This window comes from Anomaloglossus baeobatrachus, chromosome 3 (genome assembly GCF_048569485.1).
Source record: "Anomaloglossus baeobatrachus isolate aAnoBae1 chromosome 3, aAnoBae1.hap1, whole genome shotgun sequence".
Classification (NCBI taxonomy): domain Eukaryota; kingdom Metazoa; phylum Chordata; class Amphibia; order Anura; family Aromobatidae; genus Anomaloglossus; species Anomaloglossus baeobatrachus.
Genome location: NC_134355.1, coordinates 537,194,479 through 537,221,621, shown reverse-complemented (window position 1 = coordinate 537,221,621; position 27,143 = coordinate 537,194,479). Strand labels below are relative to the sequence as shown.

General features: G+C 46.1%; 1 long non-coding RNA gene across 1 annotated transcript; it reads right to left on the bottom strand.

Annotated features, from left to right (window-relative positions):
* Positions 1 to 12,510: 12,510 nt before the first annotated feature.
* On the bottom strand, positions 12,511 to 12,981 carry LOC142295514 (uncharacterized). Its single transcript, XR_012751482.1, has 3 exons — positions 12,942 to 12,981; positions 12,803 to 12,872; positions 12,511 to 12,589 (listed from the first exon to the last, which is right to left on the bottom strand). It is a non-coding gene; the product is annotated as an uncharacterized LOC142295514 (long non-coding RNA).
* Between the last annotated feature and the right edge of the window lie 14,162 nt (positions 12,982 to 27,143).

Here is a 27,143-nt window from a genome sequence, read left to right as displayed (position 1 = left end):
AACCCCAGCTCCCACCATCATAAAGCCCTGCTGAACCAGAGTCCAGAGCAAGCCAGGAAACCAGACAGCCAGTCCAGCCAAAGTCAGCAACACACCCTGACAAAAGCCCAAATAAAAAAAGATCTCAGAGAGCTGCAAGATGCAATACATAGAGGACTGGAAGAGTGAATTAGAGAACTCCCAGAAACTCACCATCTACCGGTCACTGCGGAGGTACTACACTCTGGCCCAATATCTGGAAAGGTTATGCCACCCCAAAGACAGGCAGACCCTGAGCCTGTACAGACTGAGTGCCCACAGCCTAGAGGTGGAAACAGGGCGGCACCGACAGACATACAAGCCGCGAGAGAAGAGACTATGCCAGCACTGTCAGCAGGGGGCTCTGGAGGACGAGGCACATTTCCTGCTGCACTGTGACAAATACTCAGCAGTGAGGGCCTCCCACTTCCAGATACTTACCACTCATACCCCGGACTTTCCATCCATGGACGAGGACATGAAACCCCGCTTCCTACTGGGGGAAGAGGAATCAATGGTGGAGATCGCCGCCCAATATGTCACCACATGTCATAAGCTGAGGGGAACATAAGGCCCCTAAATGGACTTTCAGAGCCCAAATTGTGCCCCCAACTCCCCATAACCCTGATCCCCTCCCACCACAATTACTGTATTTCTCTTGCTTTGGCAACACTAATTGTATTTTGGTCCTGCCAATAAAGCATATTTGAATTTGAATTTGAGAAAGAAGAGAGGATAGAGAGGAGAGAAGAGAGAGAAGAGAGGATAGAGAGAGAAGAGAGAGAGAAGAGAGATAGAAAAGAGAGAAGAGAGTAGAGAGAGAGAGGAGAGAGGGGAGAGAGAAGAAAGGAGAGAGAGAAGAGAGGAGAGAGAGAAGAGAGAGAGACGAGAGGAGAGAGAGAGGAGTGAGGGAGGAGAGAGAGAGAAGAGAGAGAGAAGAGAGAGAAGAGAGAGAAGAGAGAGAAAAGAGAGAGAATAGAAAGAGAGTAGAAATAGAGAAGAAAGAGAGAAGAGAGAGAGAAGAGGGAGAGAAGAGAGAGAAGAGAGAGAAGAGAGAGAAGAGAGAGAAGAGGGAGACAGAGAAGAGAGAGGAGAGAGAGCGAGAGAAAGAAGAGAGAGAGAAGAGAGGATAGAGAGGAGAGAGAGAAGAGAGAGAAGAGAGGAGAGAGAGAAGAGAGGATAGAGAGAGGAGAGAGAGAGAAGAGAGAGAAAAGAGAGAGAAGAGACAGAAAAGAGAGAGAGGAGAAAGAGAGGAGAAAGAGAGAAGAAAGAGAGAAGAGAGAGAAGGGAGAGAGAAGAGAGAGAGAGGAGGGAGAGAGAGGAGAGAGTGGAGAGAGAGAAGAGAAAGAAGAGAGGAGAGAGAGGAGAGAGAGAGAAGAGAGAAAGAAGAGAGTAGAGATAGGGAGAGGAGAGAGAGGAGAGAGAAGAAAGGAGAAAGAGAAGAGAGGATAGAGAGGAGAGAGAAGAGAGGAGAGAGAGGAGAGAGGAGAGAAGAGAGAGGAGAAGATAGAGAGAGGAGAGAGAGAAGAGAGAAAGAAGAGAGAAGAGAGAGGAGAAAGTAGAGAGAGAGGAGAGAGAGAGGAGAGAGAAGAAAGGAGAGAGAGGAGAGGAGAGAGAGGAGAGAGGAGAGAGAGAGAAGAGAGGAGAGTGAGGAGTGAGAGAGGAGAGAGAGAGAGAAGAGAGAGAAGAGAGGAGAGAGAGGAGAGAGAGAGAAGAGAGAAAGAAGAGAGTAGGGATAGAGAGAGGAGAGAGGAGAGAGAAGCAAAGAGAAGAGAGGAAAGAGAGGAGAGAGAAGAGAGGATAGAGAGGAGAGAGGAGAGAAGAGAGAGAAGAGAGGATAGAGAGAGGAGAGAGAGAAGAGAGAAAGAAGAGAGAGAAGAGAGAGGAGAAAGAAGAGAGAGAGGAGAGAGGGGAGAGAGAAGAAAGGAGAGAGAGAGGAGAGGAGAGAGAGGAGAGAGAGAGAAGAGAGGAGAGTGAGGAGTGAGAGAGGAGAGAGAGAGAAGAGAGAGAAGAGAGAGAAGCGAGAGAGAGAAGAGAGAAAATAGAAAGAGAGGAGAAATAGAGAAGAAAGAGAGAACAGAGAGAAGAGGGGGGAAGAGAAGAGAGAGAGGAAAGAGAGAGAAAGAAGAGAGAGAAGAGAGGATAGAGAGGAGAGAGGAGAGAAGAGAGAGAAAAGAGATGTAAAAGAGAGAAAGGAGAAAGAGAGGAGAAAGAGAGAAGAGATAGAGAAGAGAGAGACAAGAGAGAGAGAAGAGGGAGAGAGAGAGGAAAGAGGGGGAGGAGAAAAAAAGAAGAGAGAGAGAGAAGAGAGAGAGAAGAGAGAGGAGAGAGAAGAGAGAGGAGAGAGAAGAGAGAGCAGAGAGAGAAGAGAGGAGAGAAGAGATAGAAGAGAGGAGAGAGAATAGAGAGAGAAGATAAAGAGAAGACAGAGAGAAAGAGAGGAGAGAGAAGGGAGAGAAGAGAGAGATAGAGAGAGAGGGAGGAGAGAGAAGAGAGATAGGAGAGAGAAGAGAGAGAGATAAAGAGAGAGAGAAGAGAGAGAGAGAGACACGGGTACTACCGCCCCCATGATCATCCCCGCACACACCCCGACACTACTGCACTCATCAACACCGCACACAGCCCGGCACTACCGCACTCATCATCATCAACGCACACACCCAGGCACTACTGCACACATCATCATCACCGCACACACCCCGGCACTACTGCACTCACCATCATCCCCGCACACATGCAGGCACTACCTGAGTGAAGTCTCTGGTGAAAGCGCGGCTCACTTCAGTTGAGTGGAGTTGCGTGGAGCTGACACAGAGCAGTCGTGTTCTACGGCGCTCCCTGTCAGCTTCATGTAGCCAAGCTGAAAGCGTCGTGTGGATTACTTCGGACCTGGATGGGTGTTTGGTGATTAATAAAGTGGTAAATGAGGGGGTTTTTTTGCCTTTTATTCCAAATAAAGAATTTTTCGTTGTGTGTGTTTATTTGCTTTCACTTTCAGGTTAATCATGGAAGGTGTCTCGGGGAGACGCCTGCCATGATTAACCTAGGACTTACAGTGCTGGCCAAAAGTATTGGCACCCCTGCAATTCTGTCAGATAACACTCAGTTAATTCTTGAAAATGATTGCAATCACAAATTCTTTGGTATTATTATCTTCATTTAATTTGTCTTCAATGAAAAAAAATAAAAAAAATTGTCATAAAGCCAAATTGGATATAATTCCACACCAAACATAAAAAAGGGGGTGGACAAAAGTATTGGCACTGTTTGAAAAATCTTGTGATGCTTCTCTAATTTGTGTAATTAACAGCACCTGTAACTCACCTGTGGCACCTAACAGGTGTTGGCAATAACTAAATCACACTTGCAGCCAGTTGACATGGATTAAAGTTGACTCAACCTCTGTCCTGTGTCCTTGTGTGTACCACATTGAGCATGGAGATAAGAAAGAAGACCAAAGAACTGTCTGAGGACTTGAGAATCCAAATTGTGAGGAAGCATGAGCAATCTCAAGGCTACAAGTCCATCTCCAAAGACCTGAAAGTTCCTGTGTCTACGGTGCGCAGAATCATCAAGAAGTTTAAAGCCCATGGCACTGTGGCTAACCTCCCTAGATGTGGAAGGAAAAGAAAAATTGACGAGAGATTTCAATGCAAGATTGTGCAGATGGTGGATAAAGAACCTCGACTAACATCCAAACAAGTTCAAGCTGCCCTGCAGTCCGAGGATACAACAGTGTCAACCCGTACTATCTGTCAGAATCTGAATGAAAAGGGACTGTATGGTAGGATACCCAGGAAGACCCCACTTCTTACCCCGAGAAATAAAAAAGCCAGGCTGGAGTTTGCCAAAACGTATCTGAGAAAGCCTAAAATGTTTTGGAAGAATGTTCTATGGTCAGATAAGACAAAAGTAGAGCTTTTTGGGAAAAGCCATCAACATAGAGTTTACAGGGAAAAAAAAGAGGCATTCAAAGAAAAGAACACAGTCCCTACAGTCAAACATGACGGGGGTTCCCTGATGTTTTGGGGTGCTTTGCTGCCTCTGGCACTGGACTTCTTGACTGTATGCATGGCATTATGAAGTCTGACGACTGCCAACAAATTTTGCAGCATAATGTAGGGCCCAGTGTGAGAAAGCTGGGTCTCCCTCAGAGGTCATGGGTCTTCCAGCGGGACAATGACCCAAAACACACTTCAAAAAGCACTAGAAAATGGTTTGAGTGGAACCACTGGAGACTACTAAAGTGGCGATCAATGAGTCCAGACCTGAATCCCATAGAACACCTGTGGAGAGATCTCAAAATGGCAGTTTGGAGAAGGCACCCTTCAAATCTGAGGGACCTGGAGCAGTTTGCCAAAGAAGAATGGTCTAAAATTCCAGCAGAGCATTGTAAGAAACTCATTGATGGTTACCGGAAGCGGTTGTTCGCAGTTATTTTGGCTAGAGGTTGTGCAACCAGGTATTAGGCTAAGGGTGCCAATACTTTTATCTGGCCCATTTTTGGAGTTTTGTGTCAAATGATCAATGATTTGATTTTTGTTCATTGTTTCTCTTGTGTTTTTTCATTGCAAGCAAAATAAATGAAGATAATAATACCAAAGAATTTGTGATTGCAATCATTTTTCAAGAAGAAACTGAGCATTATCTGACAGAATTGCAGGGGTGCCAATACTTTTGGCCAGCACTGTATTACCCCGATTGCCACTGCACCAGGGCAATTCGGGATGAGCCGGGTAGAGTCCCGGGACTGTCACATCTAATAGATGCGGCAATTCCGGGCGGCTGATGGCTGATATTGTTAGGGTGGTGGGCTCCGCATAACGTGGCGCTCCCCATCCTGACAATACCAGCCTCCAGCCGTGTGGCTATTTTCTTGGCTGGTTTCAAAATTGGGGGGAACCGCAGGTTTTTTTTTTCAGTTATTTATTTATTTTACTGCACGATATAGACCCGCCCGCCGGCGACTGTGATTGGTTGCAGTGAGACAGCTGTCAGTCAGCGTGGGAGTGTGTCTGACTGCACCCAATCATGGGCGCTGATCGGCGGTGAAAGCAGGGAATACCAGATTGAATAATGGGCGTCAGACATTTTCAAAAGAGAAAAAGCCGCCGAAGATTTGTGACAGCCGTGCAGCTGATCGGTGAGTAGGAAAGAGAGAGGGATTGTCCTGGGGACGCAGGACGCATGCAAATACGCAACGTGCGCACATAGCCTTACTGTGAAAAGCCACGCTTTTGGTGATCAAACCATTATCGAACGGTAACTCGAACGGTCAAACGTGAAGCAAATCGTTCGAGTTCGTCGAACGACTCGAACACCACCCAAAACAACTCGAATTTGAAATTGGTGAATGGTTCACTTCGAACATCGCTCATCTCTAGTTATCATGGCCAAAATGTAGAAAAAGCAATCAGCAGCATGCCACAACATCCAGCACCACCATCTGATATGGTCTATATTACCAGGAGGCAGCGTCTCAACAGCATGGTGGAAGAGTATGTGTCCACACATCTATCTGTACTAATTGATGGGTCTTCCCCAATTAACTTCTGGGTTTCCAAATTGAACTCATGGCCTGAGCTTTCCCTTTACGCCTTAGAGGTGCTAGCCTTCCCTGTGCCAAGTATACTGTTGGAATGTGTGTTTAGCATGGTAGGGGATGTGATCACAGACAGGCGCATCCACTAACCCACAGCAAGCATTGGCAAGCTCACATTCATTAAGATGAACCAGGTGAGGATCACACAGGACTTGTTGGTACCTTTGGCTAACTTGACAACTATAGCAACTGCACTAAGCCATTGGTATACTCTATTTGCCATTCACAACGTTTTGTGGCCTCTCAAAATTTTAAACAAATAAATAAATAACTGACAAGTTGGGTCCACCTTCCCATGAACCTCCTTCTCCAGGTTCAAGACTTTAAAAAAAAAAATTCTATCTTAATTGAAGTCATTATTCTAAAATTGAAAAATCTAATAAAAGTAGTGTTTTCTACCTCTTCCGCCTCTTCTCCCTAGACAGCGACATCTACCTCCACCTCCAATGGAACCTGTGTTTCCTGATTCAATTTTTTTTCCTCGGTTATTTTAAAGGGTTTCTGGGTGATCTATAGGTCAACTGTGAAAAAAGTTTGTAAGGGCCTTTTTGAAAATTATTCCTTTCTTGACAAACCCTGCCAATCATTCCTATGTAGGTCAACTCTGAAAACAAGGGAGATAACTGCCTTTTTGAAAATTATTGCTCCGTGGGTAAATGCTGCCAATGTTGGCTGCCTGTTTCAGATCTGAAAACAGGCTCTGTAATGAGCCTTTCTGAGAATTGTTGCTCTGAGGCATAACACTAACAATCTTTTCTGTGTGGGTCAACTTTCAAAACAGGCTATGTAGGGGCCTTTTAGAGAATTGTTGCTCTATAGGATAACTATAACAAACATGGCAGTGTGGGTCAACTCTCAAAAGAAGCTATGACTGTTTTTTTTTTTTTTTTAATGAATGCTCTGTGGGAGAACTCTGCCAATCTTGGCTGTGTGGGGGTAATCTCAAATCAGTCTCTGTGGGGCCACTCTTAAAATTTTTACTTTATTCATTGACCTTCTATGTAACCATGATTGCTATGGTGACAGAACCCATTTATGTCATTTCCCTATCCACATTTTTTTGTAGGACAATTTCCCTGCTCTTACCTTTTTTGCTTCCTTTTGCAGCCACCTAGCATTTACTATCACTGTTTTACAGCCATTTTGCAACACAGTAGTTCAGGTCTACTTTGACTTTTATGGGGCTCAGAGTCCGGGGTCAAGTTTGTGTCAAGTTTGCAGACCGAACCAAACTTATAAAAAAAGTCCAACCAAACCCAGATAGCCAGAACATCCACCGGTCCACTCATCACTAACTATACAGTATATCATATCGGGACACCTTTTCATCTTTTTTTAGCAGTCTTTATATACTGATACAATCTGCACACCAGAAAAATATGTTCAGCTCTGCTCTAAAATATTATTAATCTATGCAGTTAAATAGCCCGTTTGTGGTAGCACAATTAGATGCATGGATAAGGTAAATGAAAGAGCGCAGAAAAGAGACAAACTGTGAAAATGTCAACTTTGCATGTAAACAGATGAAGACATTGCAATTACCAGACATATGTACATATTTACTTTGGCTAAAGTTGTAAGCAATGTCCAAATTGTTTATTCATTTCTATTCAAAGTGTGCTCGAGCAGCAGGAGCTGCAATTACAGAACGTAAAATGGCAATGTGTGCAAAAGATAACATCTTTAAATTTTAAGGAAATAAACAGAGATCAGTGTAGGGGATGGATTAACGGACAGAGCTACAGGACAGGGTAGAATATAAATATCAAAGAATCTCCAGATTGTTAAGCAAGATAAAAATAAAGATCACAATTAATTTTGCTGATGCAAGCTGGGCCAACAAAGTTACACATGTGGACATAACTCATGTTCTTAACTTGACATCATTACCTTTGAAGAATGAAATGAAGCCTTCACTTTTTTATGATTGAATATGGTAATGAAAAGTTAACAAAAACATTAAACTTAGGTTCTCATTTCATCCATTTAATATGCATGCATGGAAAATATTGAATCAACAAATGAATGTATCATTAGAGATTGTTAATATATATCCCTAAAATTCCATTTTCACATCCTTTGCTCCTTAATTGTAACTCTGTTATATTTTTATACAGATAGATGACGCAGTGAAACACCACTGAACTTATGAAGACTAAAATGAGGTATGAAGTTTGAATAACATTTGGTCTTCTTAAATCTTACAAAATCATATGGTCATCTGTGTATGGGAATTGTGATATTATTGCCTTTGCAGAATTCTACAATAGTAATGTTCCAGAGTTTCATCAGTTAGTATACAAACACAAAATACAGCATACACAGACTCTTCATTCATATAATGATTCATCAAAGTTTGTGAATCCTTCAAAATTTTCAATATTATCTCTTCAAATTGACTTAAAACTACATTAGATTTTCACACAAGTCCTAAAAGCAAATCAAATGATCAAAAATATTAGACTTTGTTATTTTTTAATAGTAAATATGATGCAAAAATCTGTGAACCTTTGAGACTAGCATACAAATTGAAAGGGAAATTATAATCTACTGTTTTAAATGAACTAGATGACCACCAGATATGAGTGAGCAACCTGTTTTACTTAACGACCAACTTTGATCTTCACAATATACATTTGTAGAAGTGTACCATGGTACGAAAAAAGTTGATTTTCATGACATGAACAAAGGAGATTTCTAAGAAAAATTGTTGATGCTCATAAGGCTGGAAAAGTTTACGTGTCTAAATAGGTTGGTACAAAATGAGGAATTTCAACACCATTATCATCCTCCTCAGTAGTGGTCGACCAAAAAGGATCACTTTAAGACCATGGTGCACAATATTGCACAAGGCAACAAAGGAATCCAACTTAACATCTAAACAACTAAAAGCCTTGCTGATATTAGGTTTTATTAATTTACTTTAGTCTACGATTATCAGAACCCTGAAAAACAATAGATTTCATAGAATATGTTAAAGTTCACTTGCATAGGCAAGAAAGCTTAGCAACTAATATTTAATCGTAGAGATGAGACCAAACTAGAGCCTTTTGATTTAAATGAAAAGTGTTATGTTTGGAGAAAGAAAAATACTGCATTAGAGCATAAAAACCTCATGTTAAACATGGTGGTGGTATTATCATGGTATTATCATGGTGTGGGCCTGATTTGATGTATCTGGGAAAGGACAGCTTGTCATCATTGAGAGCTCAATGATTTTTGAATGTTGTCAGCAAATTCTCAAGGAAAATATCATTACATTGAGAGGAATCTCAAGAGAATGTGGGTCATACAGCAAGACAACAACCCCAAAGCACACAAATCTTACCTTAACCCTATAGAAATTTTGTGGAATAAACTGAAGCAAGCAGTCATGGGAGAAAACCCACCAACATAACAGAGTTGAAGCATCAAGAGAGAAAACTGTCATGTTTCATGTTTGGCACTCGATCTTGTAACCTTGTGCCGCATGGCTAGTTTTTTCCCTGCTAAACCATTCCCTGTTCCCCTCGTATCGGCTTCCCAGTCAACGCTACCAGTGTGACCACCTAGCCTGACGTATCCTGTACACACGTGGCCAGTTGAGAGCCCCGGTGGCAGAAACGCTAATCGGGGGACCGCTCGGTCTGATGTGTCATACACACGTGGCTGAAAGGGCGCTTTTGTGGCGGTCTTCCGGTCAATGCTACCTGGTTACCACCCGGCCTGATGTGTTCCCTGAACACGTGGTCAGTGTAGCACTATAGGTACACTGAAACGCTAACTGGGTTGTCGTCCGGTCTGACGTGTCCCTACACACGTGACTGGTTCCCAGGTCTCCTTGGTTATCTCAGAGCCATGCAGCTCTGTATTCTCTGCCTAACCTTCGGGTTGCCAGCAGCTCCTTTGTCATCTGGAGCACGGTGGGCCCCGACTGGTGATTGGGATATTTACCACCTTGTCCTTATCTGCCAGTCCCCCCGTAACAGAGGGTCTATGAAACCCCGACTACTAATCTGTAAGTGAAAAGAAATAAACACAAACACCAAAAAAATTCTTTCTTTGAAATAAAATGCAAAAAAGCCACTCTCTTTCACCCCTTTATTAACCCCAAACATCCAGTTTCAACGTCATCCACACGAGGTCCCTCAACAATTCCAATGCTACATACATACTGAAGTCACAGCATGTGGGCACAGATTATGTTTGCACGCTGTGGCTTCAGGCAGAGGCTAACTGAATCGCAGCGGTGAGAGGTGACGTGACTCAGTTTATTCGCGGTCACAGCTGGAGGTTGCTACGGTACCCCGCCTGTGACCGCAGGTAAGCTGACCTCAGGTGACCTCATTAAACTCAGTGACGTCACCTCAGGCAGAAAATCACGTTTTTTTTGCCAAGAGATGAGATTTGGAGCTCAAATTTATACACCATATTCCGGCACCCAATCTGCATTTTCTGAAAAAAAAGCATCAAAACCACATGAACCCCAGAGGTTTTTTAACAGGTTGTCCAGGATGTAAAAATTGATTACTTATCTCCATATGAGATCGGTGGGGGGCTAAAGGCCACGTCACACTAAGCAACATCGCTAGCAACATCGCTGCTAAGGAACAACTTTTGTGACGTAGCAGCGATGTTGCTAGCTATGGTGCTGTGTGTGACATCCAGCAACAACCTGGCCCCTGCTGTGAGGTCGTTGGTTGTTGCTGAATGTCCTGGGCCATTTTTTAGTTGTTGCTCTCCTGCTGTGAAGCACACATTGCTGTGTGTGACAGCGACAGAGCAACAACTAAATGTGCAGGCAGCAGGAGCTTCTGCGGACGCTGGTAACCACGGTAAACATCGGGTAACCAAGAAGCCCTTACCTTGGTTACCAGATATTTACCTTTGTTACCAGCGTCTGCCGCTCTCACGCTGTCAGTGCCAGTAAATAACCCAATGTGTACTGTGGCTACGTGTGCAGAGAGCAGGGAGCCGGCACTGACAGCGTGAGAGCGGCGGACGCTGGTAACGAAGGTAAATATCGGGTAACCAAGGGAAGGCTTCTTGGTTACCCAATGTTTACCGGGGTTACCAGCATCCGCAGAAGCCAGCTCCTGCTGCCTGCACACGTAGCAGAGTACACATCGGGTAATTAACCCGATGTGTACTGTGGCTAGGTGTGCAGAGAGTCAGCGCTAAGCGGTGTGCGCTGGTAACCAAGGTAAATATCGGGTTGGTTACCCGATATTTACCTTAGTTACCAAGTGCAGCATCGCTTCCACGCGGCGCTGCTGGCTGGGGGCTGGTCACTGGTTGCTGGTGAGATCTGCCTGTGTGACAGCTCACCAGCAACCCATGTAGCGACGCTCCAGCGATCCCTGCCAGGTCAGGTTGCTGGTGGGATCGCAGGAGCGTCGCTTAGTGTGACATCTCACCAGCGACCTCCTAGCAACTTACCAGCGATCCCTATCAGGTTGTATCGTTGTTGGGATCGCTGATAAGTTGTTTAGTGTGACTGGGCCTTTACACACTCACTGATCATCTGAAAACTCTGAAAACTGCACTGACAGCAGCCCAAATTACGCAATATATGGACAGAATAAAGTAGCCCAGCACATTGCTTGGTGGCCACTGTTGAGTACTGAGGTACTTTTAATTCAGTGGGATATAAAGCACAGGACTCCTCAGTGTCTATTAAACAATGTATGTCGTTGCTTGTCCCTCCTTTCTATTGCTTTGCTCTAGTAACTGCCAGAGTAATTTTCAGATGATCGGTGGGTCTAACCCCACAGGTTTCATATTGATGCACTGTATAGTGGACAGGTCATCACTATTAGAACACTATTAAATGTATACTCCCCTCTGCAGCAAAGCCATATATGTAAAAAATTAAATGTGATTTGGGCAGGACTCAGAAGGGAGTAATTTCACTTTGGGAACATAGATTTTAGTGGGTTGGTGTTTGGGAGCTGTCTCTTTTTCTGAGATTTTGAGCTTCTACTAAAATAAATCACCTCTAATTTTTAATTTACAGAATACAGATCTGAGTATGGCCTTATTTTTGCAGGATGAGTTGAAGTTTTCATTGGTACCATGTAGGGGTTTATTACATTTTCACTTATTTTTCTGTGAAACACAATGAACAAATAAACAGCATTTCAGTAATCATATTTTATTTTTTTCACAACATGTTACACTGTTCATCATGTGTGTAAAGTAAAAACATCACTATATTATTTTGGGTCACTATGATTACAGTGATGTCAGTTTTCTTATCTGATGCCTTTTTTAAACAACAAAAAGCTAGAACTTCATTAGAGTTCTGCTGAATGACCTGAGTGAGCCCATTTTTGTGGAAAGTGTGGAACTTTTCTATAGGTCCAATTGTGGATTAATTATTATCCTCATGTTACCCCATTACTTGACTTGGAGTCATCATGTCGGCCATAATCACTATGCAATTGCTAGGTGTCAATGAGTATAAGGAAGGAGCTCCCTTTCACAAACCTAGATGCCACTGTTGCTATTGACAAGAGATAAGTGGCTGGCATAGCTGTGCATTGACAGTGGCTGCACTACATGGCGTACGGTCGGAAAATAATAAGGGGTAAGCAAGAAGATTTCTGTCAGTGTAGGGCCAGCATCAGCAGACATTGCAGAAACAGTACAACAGTATAGATGACATGATGTAAAAGGAGTAGATGCCCAGTGGAGCTTGGGCCATTGGCACTGGCTGCAGCAAAACTGTGTGGAAGGCAAACAATGGACAGTCAGGCAGATGTAACAGCTGATGTAATAATTTCTATCAGTGAATGAAAGTTGGTAAAGGTTGATGCCTGATTATTTTTGACAAATGTAAGGTTTTCCTTGCTTGTGGAAGATAATCTGGTCTATTTGCTTGTGCCAAAACCACCAAATTTGCAGAATTTCCTCTCTGAAAGTACAATGGAGGCTGGATATGACAGTCCACCCAGGCCAAACTGGGACAATTCTTGCAAGTAGTCCAATCTGTTGAGATAAAAGTCAATTGTGAGCTAAGCGTAAGGCATCTTCTGGAGAAAGTACACTGTGCAAGTATGACTGAACTTAGCTTTTAAGATGGTGTGACTCAATGTATGGCAGATCATGTAGCGGTAGATAAAACATGTGTTTTACCATGTAATAAATAGTATAGTTACTACTATCTTAGTCAATTATTATAGATGTACTGCTGGCACTCACAGGGAGTGTTGACTCTTCAAAGAGTGGAGAGTGGTTGCCTAATCAGGCTTGTAGTCAGCAGGTGTCCACACTGCAGAAGGAAACACAGGTTATTCTAATAGTCATCCCTTACTTGATGGTAATGCTATGCATATCATACCACAAACATTCCAGCATACAGCTTGTCAAGCTAGCCAGCATGACTGAGGACTTCATTGGTTCATTTACATAACCGCATTGTTTGTAGTCATGGCAACCGTTATTCCTTGCATGTGCTAAATCAATGCCTCATGAATGGTGAACGACTGTGCAGGGGCTCAATCCTAATCGGTGTACTACCTGGAAGCATCACCCAACACAAAAAACATTAGCAATCTAGCCAAAAAATTAGAATTTTGTTAAAAAATATTTTATTATCGCAATTACAACAATTTGTTACCTAAGTTACAATAATTTTTACATTTCCGCCCTGCCCTACGAAATTATTGCACAGAATACACCATCGACAAAAGTGTTGTTTGAAAAGAACTGTTGCTCTCCTTTTGAGTATTAGTCATCATCCAGTCCTGGTCAGTTGACGTCAGTGGCAATATGCAGCCTACACAAGATCACGGCCGCCTACACAAGATCACGGCCGCCCACAAGACATAAGTCCTCTCTCCCAGCCAGGACCAGTCATTTCATGTAGCATGCCGGGGTGTCCGAAGTCAATCCTTCACCAGTAATTACTGTCCTGCACCACTCTACATGTGTGAAAACTAATTACTATAAAAACAATTGTGAGAAAGCCAGTAGCCTTGCTAATCATGCTGCTCAGTTTGCTTTCCCCCCATTAGCAGGTGATGCTGCTTCATACGCTGAAGGAGTGACATAGTTCCTAGCTCATGTGTACCAGGATATGTGCAATAGATTTTCAAGCATCAACGCCTGCACACTGCAGTAGATTATGGCAACATAGAAGACAGTGTCCATACTCAAGATGCCCGCACATTGGAAACAGAGCCACCACAACCACAAACAGAAGTTTTAGACCCATTGAACCTCTAACTCTAACATCAGTCTAGACATCAACAACACCTGAGCTTACCACAGAAGAAGCAGATCTTCCCTTCAAGACAATTTGGACAGACATTGGCTCTGCTCTTTAACACCCTAATTCTAGCTCTTTGTGTAATGTGATGTGTTCTAACCTATCTTTAGGCTGTAAAATCCCAAAATAGCGCTGCTTGGCTGGCCCACATCTTTCATAGAGGTTGTGATAGTTCTTCATGGTTGGCTACAGCAGACCATGTGATGTGATAGCTGCAAGGCATTATGTGCAGCCTGAGTAGTGTCATTATCCCACTCTCTGCCCGCTGACATCTTTAGCAGTGAGTCAGTTTTTATTTTTTGCAAAACGCAAATATTTTGAATTTACGGGAATCTGAGTATTTCAGGAAGTTCAATTCAAAGTTATTCTGCACTGCACCAATCCTTCCATCTCTAGTCATAAATGTTTTCAATATTTCATTCATCTTTTTTAACTTGAACATTTGCTTCAATGCATGCATAAAACTTTTTAGTGCATGTTGTAATTCCTCCTTATGGATAAAGAATAAAATTATGTTTTAGACCTTTGGGATCTGCCTAAAACATAGAAAACTTAGTAAACAGAAAACTTCCATAGTACGTTCATTTAGCACAGTTGGAAATCTGTGAAGAAGGCATTTAGTTTGTAGTCATGTAAATGTTTAAAGTGCAGGTCAGAAGAAAGAAATAGTTATTGTACAGTTTTAGGAACAAAATGCTGAAAATAGCACAAAAAAGACAAATTACACCTTTTAGTGGTTTATAATAAGTAAAAAAAAAAGTCTATTTATCTCTAAAATGTTTATGCAGTTTGTCAAGGAAACCATACACAGGTCTCACCAAAAGACCGTCTCATTCAGATAAATGCACTTGATTGAGATGTGAGTTTTAAGAACACAGTTTTATTCCTTGCTATCTTATGCATATTAGCCATATTTTTTAGAACAACCCCTTTGCATTTTAACTGCAATCATAGGTAGTCTTTTCGAAGAGGTTTTACTTTGATACTAAAGTGTAGACTATATTATCAAATACTTAAAAAGAGGTTCACGCACAATCCACATTCCTCACATATAACTGGGATAAGTGAATCATATATGATCAGTGAGATCTGACTTTAGGACGCATCAAAAATCTGAGAACAGAAGTCTCATAATCATGTGAATGGTGTTTCACTTGAGCCTCTGCAACCGCAACTCCCTATACTTCTATGGGGTTTTGGAGGTAGTAGTGCATGTGTGATCATTGCTATAATAGCCAGTGAATAGATTACATTATATTAGTTCCTGGTAGACAGGCGAAAATGTCCTTCACAGGATAACCCCTTAAACGTTTCTTAAAGTGAACCTGTCAGGTGCAATATGCACCCAGACCCACAAGCAGTTCTGGGTCCATATTGCTAATCCCTGCCTATCTGTCCCAGACTGTTGTAGCATAGATAAAGGAATCTTTCGAAAAAGTATTTCTAAAGATCCCATAAAATATGCTAATGAGGCCAGAGACTAAAACTCCGGGATCATGCACAATGAGCCGAAATCTAGGAGTTGGACACGGGGGCAGCAGGGAGGTGAGTGCGACCATCCTCTGACACTGCGCATTCATTAGTATGTTAGCACGCCCACAGGGATGTATGTATGTATGTATGCTAAGAGGGCTGACTGGCCAAGGGAGCTAACACCCTTGTAACTAGTCCCTGGCCTCATTAGCATATCATATGGGATCTTTAGAAATATTTTTTCTAAAGATCCCTTTATCTATGCTAGTGTTTACAGGGACGGTTAGGCAGGGATTAGCAATATGCACCTAAAACTGCTCATGGTTCTGGGTGCATATGGCACCTGACAGGTTCACTTTAACTTGCTTTAAGCTATTCAGATTGCCATTACACTAAATCAATACTATCTCATGCTAGCCAGGGAAAAACCATATACTTTAAACATACACTTTTTTATTCATGTCAGCCTAACGGTGATGGTTTGAAACTGTCACTGTAATAAACCCCTTGTAAAAAAAAACTTCGTATAGTAAATATATACATATTTTTAACATTAGAGCCTATAGAAGATGGCTGAAAAATGGCATTCGTTGAGGCATCCATCGGACAGGCTTAATCAATACAATCATTATCGTATTTACTAACCTCTTATCTTTCCCCACTGATGAGTGGGGAAAAAAGAGAGTAAAAAGCAATTCCTGAATTGTTGTTTTTTCTTAATTCGTGTGCCAACCACCGCCGCAGTGGCAGTGCACCAGCAGGGCAGGTGACCTCATGCCTCAGAACACCATGCTGCAAGGCTGAGTCCCCATGACTACAGGCCACATCGCCTCACTGCCACAAAACCACCACAGCACTGGTTGCCACACAGCACCAACAACCAGGAAAGGAGCTGGCCAACTCATTTTCCACATGCTAACAGTTTGTGAGCTGAGAGCAAAAAGGCAGAACTCCTCCTTGCAGTCTCCTGCTAATTAAACACGCCCCTGTAAAATGGGAGGAATACTGGTTCAAGTAAGAGAAAAATCAGAAGGGGACAGACCATGCAATATAACATAGCCGGAGAAAAAGACATGAAGTGCACATCCAGAAATCATACTTTATCTAATGCTCCTAGGCAAACATTTATATACCTGGCTGGCCAACTCACCTTCCACAAGCTCTTAATATGTGAACTGAGAGCAAAAACACAGAAACTCTCCACATGTTCAGGTATTTAAATTTTTTCCTAGCGGCATTAGATCAACTGATGATTTTTGGATGTGAGGTTAATGTCTTTTTCTCCTGGTATGTTGTAGTTCATCAAATAAACTCCCGTAGCTCTACTGTCCTGGCACCTCAGGGGCTCTGCTAATGTGATATTCACTAGAAATATTTCCAGAAAAGTAGGTACTCCATTCTGAGCTCTTTATAAATAGTAGTTTCTGACCCAATCTCCATTCTGAGCTCTTAATAAGCAGTAGTTTATGATCAAATATTGGGTATCCGCCCACAGAACACTCATACTCCCTCCCCATGGGCAGAACACTACACAGACCACACAGCATGGATGTGTACCGCCCCACTCTCGGCCGCAGCCGAGCTGCTCGGATCCGGGCTCGTTGTTGAGTGGCTCGAGCGCCTCCGGACCCGGGGTCACGTCGCTCTGGAAGGGGATGCTGGTGCTTTCGGTGGGGGGTTAGGTAGGTGCACGGCCAGAGCCACGCTTTGACGAGTTTGTGACGCCACTCACGGGATGTGGTGAAGGTAGACACCACTGCTGCAGTTGCGGAGCACCCGGGGGAGATGGTAGTGCAGCAAGATGTTAACCCCTCTGTGGGCAGGGATGATGGCCCCCGGGACCCATTGGGGAATAGCTAGGCGGTGCAGGGCGATGTGCGCGGCCGGAGGGCACTGTTATACTCACTGTTATTGACACACACAAGTCACTGGTAAACCAAGTTGATGGTGGTCGGTGCCCGCAGCTGGCTGCGGTCGGGTCCCCCACCCGGATGGTGGTCTCTGCCTTCCTCCTGCACCGTGTTGTGTAATGTAGACTGCCTGCGCTTCAGCGACGGGAGACCACTCCCCGGCTGTGTATATGTCGGGAGAGCCTGTTTGCCCGCAGACGCTGGCCCGTGGGATCTCTCTGCCTGTGCGGTGGCTTTCTATCCCCCTCGGTGGGCTGTTGTCTTCAGTCGGGACTTGGGTGGGAAGGGACCAATAGTGCAGACCGCAATCAGTGAATTAACTCAGTCCAGTGGATTCTGGACCTCGTTTCGGGGTCTGAGCACCCCCCCTTAGTGCTCCGGTTTCCGAGTCGGTTCCCTGGGTCGGTACCAGCGGGCCACTATCCCGTCCTGGTCCAACACAGTTCCACCGAGCCATCTTCCTGCAGGCTGAGGCCACCGCCTGCCTCCTAGTCAAGGTGTTCGGGCTATGACCCTCACACCTGTCAGACTGCTGCAGACCCGCTACACAGGCCTGCTTCCACTCTCCTCCACTCCTGTCACTAATCTGACTACAACTGAACTGTGACTTCCTGGCTAGTCCAGGGTATCACAGATGTACCACACTCTGATAAGACTAATGGGTCACTAACCATCAATAGAATATAGTACATTCTTAGCAAGAACACAAGATGGTAAAACTGACAGAGTCTCACCATTCCACTGGCCTGCCAGGGATTAGAATCTTTATAGCTTTGGGGCATCGAGAGCTAACTATCCCAGCAGAAGCACCCTGCTTTTGGAGGACACCCACTGAGAGGTGATAGCAGCAAGCTTAGGAAGCTGACTGAGCACATCGAGGTGTGTTACTGAGGGACTGGATTGTCCCAACCTGGGTTCTCCAGCGAATTAGTAGACTGAGTGTTGGGCCATGAAGCAATTATTTAATCCCCTTGGATTTCAAGCTGAAGTCCTGTAAAATTACACAAGGTGACAAGAGCAGTCCCGTTTAAATCTCTCAGCTCCAATTTTAGGGCATTGCGTACTACAGAATTGGGGAGAAGAGAATCAGGGCTGCACTGTCATTGTTCGCTGATTCAATTAGATTGTATAATTGTCCTTCAAATATATTCATTAACAAAATATAAATGTGCCGCCCTCGTGTCAGCAGCCGGGCTGCTCGGATCCGGATCCGCGGTGGCTCGAGGGGCGTCCGGACCTGGGGGTCGTGCGGCCACTCAAACAAAGGGGGTATTTATAGGGGATTGTGTATTTAAAGTTCGTGACACCACCCGTGGTGTGTGGTAAGGTGGAGTACCACCGATGCCGTTGGGGAGTACCTGGGGTGATGACAGGGGAAGCCAGGTGTTGCAACCCTCCATGGGTAGGGGGAATGCCCCGGGACTCGGTGGTGGAGTTGGGAAGTGCCATTGGGGGTGAAAGGGTCAATTGCATACTCACTCAGTCCATAAAGCTGACATCGACAACTTGGTAAACCAAAGTTCTGGACACCGCTGCCGCTGAGGGGAGCTAGTTTGGGTCCCGTCCCCGATGGTGTTGCCTGATGATCTGTGACCTTTTCCCTGGCACTTAGTTCTTTTCTTAGTTGGCCCCGGTAACTTGAAACTAGTCAGGTCCCACTCTCCAGTGTGGCTAACTGTGGGAGCTTGCTCTCAGGGTTTATGCTTGGGATTTTCTGGACCATTTTTGTGGACAGTCTTATCCCCCTCGTTGTGCTAGTACCCCGATTTTGGAGTGGGTGGAGAGCATATCCTGAAGGCTCCGTTCTCGTCGGGTAAATTGTCAGGTTGCCTGAAGCTACTCTACTGACCTAGGGTCCACATACCCTGTCGTGCCCTGGTCCCAGCCCGGTGATGTTATAAGGCCACCGGCTGTCCTCCTCAACAGTTCCATGCCCCTTGTCACGATCCCCTGCGACTGTAAGTCCAGCTCCTACTAGGCCCAGACCTCCTCTCTCCTTCACTTCCAACACTTTGCTCTCCATTTCTCTGACTCCTGACACTCCTGACCTCCCCTTACCAACCCCCCACATGTGCAGCCCTATTCCACTAAGGCCGTCCAGTGGTGTGTCTGGTGGGTGTGGTGCAGAGTGTTCCTAGGATTTTGATTGACTGCTGTTGGCAACACCATAGTTGGGGACCCGTAACCAAGGAGGAGGTGGATATTGCACAGAAGGGCAGATTGCACAATACCCTGTGACGACCTGATAGGCCAGTGCATCACATTCCCCCTTGGTTAAACGTAGCTCGTCCCTAAGCTACAGGACATCAGAGGTTTTTTGTTTTTTTTTAACTGAAAAGCAGAAAAGAAAACATTTTTATTTACAAATTCTTCCCTCATTAGGGAGGCTGGACACTTGAACATTGCTTAACTGTTTAGAGTTCATCGTTCCAACGTTGGAACGCTACCGGTTTAGTTAGTAGCAGAGGCTCAACCTGCTCTGTTGCAGCCTCTTCCTGCAACAGTCCAGTCCCAATGTCCCGGATCCAATTAACCCGCCACCCAAAAACCTGACCCCCTTCAAACTTATTGTGGGTCCGTGACCAGGTTAAGGTCTCAGGTGTTGTATTAGACGACTCTGGTGGGCACAGGAGGTGCAACTATTTACAGGGACACAAGTCTGTGTTGGTCACAACCAGTCCTGTTACCATGGTCCATTTTTACTATGTATATTTAACGAATTCCATGTACCGGGGCACACAATACGAAAATCTTCTCGATAATCTGGTAACTTCTTCCATTCATTTAACCCTGTTGATTAGACACTCATTTTCTAACAATCTCTGCATGAAAAATAACAAACTTAGGAAGATAACAAACGAAACACCGATACCTAGCAATTCTGTTACAACATTAGACATTTTACTGGTACCTCTCACTGGGAGGCTGGTAATTGACAGCGGCGGCTGACACAATCCGCTCATCGACCATAGCGAGCCGTTTTGCATCTAGGGCATACCAGCCCTGCTCACTCCAATGCCGAGTGTATCCAATCACCTCTCCCTGCTCCAGGTTACGGCCCGGGTGGTCTCTCGGGAGATGCTGCTCTATAGCTCTCCGAGCAACAAACACTTCTTCAGAGAGATCCGCTTTCCAGAGGAAACCCCACCCTTTCTTGGGGTTGAACCGCCTTACAAGGCCCCTGCGACACGGCCCTCTGACGTGGAAGGTGGCCTTCCTCAGGTGTTCCTTCTCCCTCTGTGCATGAGCAACTACTTCCCGCTGCCTCTGATCTGGATTCGTCATCTTCGGTTTCAGCTTTGGGTGTTGTCGTTCCCAGTAGGGGGTGTCAGCGTCCGGTCTCGGCTCCCTAGCTGGCTCTGGCTTTAGGTGTACTTTTGCGTCCCTAACAGCTGTTGGGGTACCGTGTGGTGGTGGAACAGGTAGCTCTTCAGGCTCCATCTCCGGCATTGTGAACAGAAGAACCGACGGCTCCGCAGCCGGGGTTGCAGAGTCCGGGTGCTCTGCCTCTAAGGATGGGCCCGGTGATGCAGTCGGGTCTGGTCTGGCCGGTGTTGAGGTGATCGCTGTCATGACCGGGTCGAGGGACGGGACCGGGGTTTCCGCAGCTGGAGCTTCGTATAAAGGAGCTGAAGGTTCCGCTGCCGGGGTTGAAGTAGGCAGCTTGGCGTCCGCCGAGGACGGGGTTGGTGGTGGCAAAGTTCTCACTGGGAGCAGGGGCGGTCTGGATCCCTCAGCCGCATCGGCCGAATAAGGGCAATCATCAGGGACTGGGTAACCGCTTATCCTCTCTTCACATGGGATATCAATCTCACGGGCTCGCACCGCCATTGCCAGGCTCCTCATCTCTTCCCTCTAGTGGTCCAGTATAAACAGTAATTGCGTCCGCATTCTCCTGCACAGTTGTTCCGTCTCTTACTCAATCCAGGTCGTGGTCCCAGGAACAGCACGTTCTGATGACCAGCTCCGCTCTACCATCTTGCCTGTGCGCTGTCCAGGAATGTTATGGCAGAGTCCTGGAGTCCCTGCTTCTCTTCCGCTGCTGCTACATGCCGTCACACCCCCTCGGTTTTCACTCAGCACTCTTCTCGGCCCTGGGGCCCTCTAGGAACTTCCGGTTCAGGCCTCACTCTCAGGACGAAGGGCGGAACTTCTGCTTTGCGCGCTTCTGTGGAGGAGATTGCGTTTTGGCGCCAGTGTGGCTAACTGTAACACTCGCTCCCCAGTGTGACTAACTGTGAGAGCTTGCTTTCAGTGTTCACGCTTGGGATTTTCTGGACCATTTTTGTGGAAAGTCCTAACCCCCTCGTTGCACTAGTACCCCGATTTTGGAGCGGGTGGAGAGCGGATCTTGAAGGCTCCGTTCTTGTCGGGTAAATTGTCAGGTTGCCTGAAGCTACTCCCTGACCTAGGGTCCACGTACCCCATCGTGCCGTTGTCCCAGCCCGGTGATGGTACAAGGCCGACGGCTGTCCTCCTTGACAGTTCCGTGCCCCTTGTCATGATCCCCTGCAACCAGGGGTCCAGCTCCTACTAGACCCAGACCACCGTCTGTCACCTAGTTACTTCCAAAGAGCCCGGCTCCTGACCTCCTCTCTCCTTCACTCCCAACACTTCGCTCTCCCTTTCTCTAACTGACTCCTGACACTCCTGACCTCCCCTTACCGAACTCCCACATGTGCAGCCCTATTCCACTAAGGCCGTCCAGTGGTGTGTCTGGTGGGTGTGGTGCAGAGTGTTCCTAGGATTTTGATTGACTGCTGTTAGCAACACCATAGTTGGGGACCCGTAACCAGGAGGAGGTGGATATTGCACAGAAGAGCAGATTGCACAATACCCTGTGATGACCTGATAGGCCAGGGCATCACACACAAAGAGAGAGGCACCAAAGAATCCCATATGAAACAATGATCAATGTCTACTGATCCGTCAAACAAAATAACAATACATCTGGCATAATTAAGAATAGGTTACCCATGCACAAGTGACCAGATGCTGAGTCAACACATTTAATACAGTTAACCTTTTTTGAAAAGGGAAATTTAGGGGCCACAGCATCAATTGAGTGGAAAATATGTATGATATTCTTTAAATGGCCCATTCATCTGTGAAGCATCTCATCACTGGACCCCCTTAGAAGGAGTAATTTCTAAAATGAGTCACTTTTTCCTGCTATTTTGGTAGCTCAGCGGCTCTAGAACTTTGGCATGGAATCTAGAATCTATTTTAGTCAAAATTACACTCCAAAACTCAAATAATGCTTCTTCCCTTTCAAGCCTTTTTATGTGCCCAAACACTTTTTTCCAACTACCTTTACGAGAAATTGACTAACAAATTAAAGAGTTTATTTTTTCCTATTACCTCTTATGAATATGAAAATCTAAGTTCAGAAAGAACATTTTAGGCTGTTTTGGCACCTCTGAGGCTCAGCAAATATGACATGGTATCCACAATCTACATGTTCAGGCCAAAAATTGCACTCAAATAGAACTTAGAAACTGACCACATATGGTGTATTGCTCCATTTGTAATAAATTGTATACTAAATTGTAGGGTCTATTTCCTCTTACTACCCCTTTTGAAAGGGGAATTTTAAGTCTAAAGCAACAATTTAGTGGAAAAACATCATTTTTTTGTTTTCACAACTCAATGTGATAAAATTTTGTAGAGTATCTGTAACACATGATAAACATATTGCAATATATAGTGATTACTGGAGAATATGCAAAAAATATGTACCTGCAATGACCAGTAGATAGAGCCAAAATCTCCATGTAGTGCTCAGTAAAGAACCCAGGAACTTTCCTTGAGGATTCTGTGATGTAAGATTTTGTAAAGTGCACAGGTCTAAGGCAGGCTTTGCACACTACGACATCACAGGTGCGATGTCGGTGGGATCAAATTGAAAATGACGTACTTCCGGCATCATATGCGACATCGTAGTGTGTAAAGGTTCGATGATACGATTAACGAGCGCAAAAGCGTCGTAATCGTATCATCGGTGCAGCGTCGGCGTAATCCATACGGTCCGATGTTGTTCCTCGCTACTGCGGCAGCACACATCGCTGTGTGTGAAGTCGCAGGAGCGAGGAACATCTCCTACCGGCATCACCGCGGCTTCCGTAGGATATGCGGAAGGAAGGAGGAGGGCGGGATGTTTACATCCCGCTCATCTCCACCCCTCCGCTCCTATTGGCCGCCTGCCGTGTGACGTCGCTGTGACGCCGCACGACCCGCCCCCTTAATAAGGAGGCGGGTCGCCGGCCAATGCGACGTCCCAGGACAGGCGAGTCCATGTGAAGCTGCCGTAGCGATAATGTTCGCTACGGCAGCTATCACAAGGATATCGCAGCTGCGACGGGGGCGGGGACTATCGCGCTCGGCATCGCAGCATTGGCTTGCGATGTCGCAGCGTGCAAAGTACCCCTAAGTGTGTATCTGTCAGGAACAGATAAAGGGAAAGTGAGAAGCTGAAGGTATCACAGTAAATTGTGGAGGCACTAAGACACCTCAGCAGTGTCAGAGAGCTGGAGGCAGACTGTTACTATTACTAGAAGCAGAAAGGTAGAGTGACAAGGCACAGAAAGAGACTGTGTATAGGAAAGGAAGAATCTGGATCCAGGGTCTTCCTCATAAAAAACACATGTACAAGCTCCAGTGCACGACAAGACGAAAGCACCCTCAGAGACCTTGGAAGCAAGATCTGGAAACCTGGGGTCCATCAACTGTGATTACAAATAATTGTGAGACTGATTTATTGCCATTGTGCACTGACAGATGACCTGTTCAGAACCCATCCAGTTAGAGACTTTAACCTTACACTTGCCATTTTCCCTATCTCATATATTTACTGCATTTTTTCCTCATCTCAACTAAATAAATTAGTTAAAACGAAATCTATTGTCAGTGTAATTGTTGCCTATCCTCCTGCATCTTAGGGCGGCTTTGCACGTTGCGACATCGCACGTGCGATGTCGGTGGGGTCAAATCGAAACACATCCGGCGTCACTTTCGACATCGTACTGTGTAAATTCTAGATGATATGATGAACGAGCGCAAAAACGTCGTTATTGTATCATCGTTGCATTCATCGACATTTCCATAATGCCGGTGCCACGACAGGTACGATGTTGTTCCTCGTTCCTGCGGCAGCACACATCGCTGTGTGTGACACCACAGGAGCGAGGAACTTCACCTTACCTGCCGCCGGCGGCTATACGGAAGGATGGAGGTGGGCGGGATGTTTACATCCTGCTCATCTCCGCCCCTCCGCCGCTATTGGCCGCCTGCCGTGTGACGTCGTTATCATGCCACACAACCTGCCCCCTTAGGAAGGAGGCGGGTCGCCGGCCAGAGCGACGGTCGCAGGGCAGGTGAGTGCATGTGAAGCTGGCATAGCAATAATTTTCGCTACGCCAGCTATCACAAGATATCGTACCTGCGATGGGGCGGGGACTATCGCGTGAGACATCGCAGCATCGGCTTGCGATGTCGCAACGTGCAAAGCCCGCCTTACACTCTCATCGGTTCAAAATGATTACTAGATTCTTAGATAAATTCTTTGCTGGGTGAAGCTTCCAAAATGGTGTCATGTGTGGTGAGTGGAGGGGTTGGGTTCTGCTGTTTTGATATTTTAAGAGCTTTGCAAAAGTGACATGGCATCAACAGTCTGTTTCAGGTAAATTTTAAATTTCAATTCCACAAGATAATGTCACGCACCCCAGGTCCCCTGCTCTGATCCCCGGCTCACCTGCCACGCTCCCCGCTCTCCAGCCGCCATGTCCTGCACTTCCCAGGCCTCCTGGTCCCCGCTCCCGGCGCCCGTCGGTTTCCCAGCCCCAGCCCGGCTCTGCTGCTTCCTCCTCTCAGCTTCCTGCTCTGGCTTCTGGCACCCGGGCCGCGCGCATGCGCATTAGGGCGCGCGCGCGGTCATTGACCCTTTCTTAAAGGGCCAGCGTCCACTGACAGGAAATGAAGCACACAGGTACAGGGTATAAAGGGGTTTAGTGTCCAAGTGGGCGGGGCCTGTTCTTCGTGTTTCCCAAGCTAGGAGTCAGGTCTCCTTGTGTTCCTGTGAGATACTCACCTCTCTCTCTTCTAGAGCCGATCCTGTCTTGCCATCCGGTCCTGCCGAATCCCGAACACCGAACGCTGTCTATCTGCCATCCTGACCGTTCGTACCATCTCTGATCCCTGCGGTGACCCGTCATCTCGCTCCAACGGTTCCGGACTCCGCCTGACATCATCTCGGCTTCCGAACCTGAGCTCCGTCACCCGGACTACCATCAGTGACTTTGTGGTCCCAGGGACTTCACCATTATACTCGTGTGCTCGGACTGTCCTGTTACCTGTAGTGCTCCAGCTACCGGACCCCTTACCATCATCAAGGAGTTCAGCCCAGTGGATCCACCTCCTGGGTCTGCCCGTCCACCTGGCCCTAACAGATAAATAGCACTCTTCTTATTCTGAGCCTTGACATTAGCCAAGAATAGCTTCCAACTACGTACTGTATGTGTTGTTGATACATTTCATAGATACTGATAGATACCCTGTGTGTGGTTATGACGCCCTGGCCTATCAGATTGTCACAGGGTATTGTGCAATCTGCCCTTCTGCACAGTATCCGCATCCTCCTTGGTTACGGATCCCTGTCTGTTGGTGTTGCTCAGAGCCAAGCCAGTCAAAATCCTAGGAACACTTTGCACCACACCCACCAGACATGCCATTGGGGGGCCTGAAGGGAATAGGGCCACCCACTTGGTGGGTTGGTAAGGGAAAGTGAGAAGTGTCAGTGTGCGGAGAGAAAGGAGAGGAGAGAGGAGGTCAGGAGCTGGGCTCCTTGTTGAATACTAGATAGCAGACGTTGGTCTTGGCCTGGTAGGAGCTGGAACCCCAGTCACAGGGGATTGTGTCAAGGGGCACAGATCAGCTGAGGAGGGCAGTCAGCGGCCTTGAGCCATCTCCGGGCAGGGGCCAGGGCACGACGGGGTACGTGGACCCTAGGCCGGGAAGTAGCTTCACGCAGCCCGGTAATTTACCCAACGGGGGTGAAGTCTTCAGGATTCATCCCTCACCCACCTTAAAATAGGGGTACTAGCGCACCGATGGGATAGAACTTTCCCAAATTCAGTCCAGAAAATCCCGAGCGTGAACCCTGAGAGCAAGCTCACTTCGTTAGCCATACGGGTGAGCGGGACCCGAATAGTTCCATACAACATGGTCCAAATAGTGAAGAAGGTGCCACAGAAAAGGTTACAGGCTAACAAGCAACACCAAGGGGCACGGATCCACGCGTACTCACTCCCTGCTGCAGAGGTGCTCAGAATTCTGGTTTACAAGCTGTCGGTGTCAGTATTCTTGGACTGAGTGAGTACGCAGAAACCCTTTCCTCCCAAACGGCACCCCTTCACCACCTTCACCGGGCTCCCGGGGCAAAAACCCCCTACCCACGGACGGGTTAAACATCTTGCTGCCTTACCACCACCACCGGGTGTCCCTAACAGCAGAGGTGGTACCCTATCTTACCACGCACCGTGGGTGGCGTCACAAACTTCTAACCCCCCTTTACATACTCCCCCTCTTCATCGAGTGGTCGCGCGACCCCCGGGTCTGGAGACCCCTCGAGACACCGTGCATCCGGATCCGAGCAGCAGCCTGGCTGCTGGCAAGGGGGTGGCACATGGTCAATCATTTAAATGCACCTTTACATCTACAAGTTTTCCCTCTATTTCCATCCTTGCAAGGCTCCAGAAGTCCAGAGCTGTCAATTAAAGAAAAAGGTAGGGGTAGGGGTTGGAGATGGTTACTTAATAGGGCTCTATCAGCCCAGAATGACTGTTCAAACAAAGTACAGGCACGCAGTGTATCTTTGGCATGGCCAAACACATAC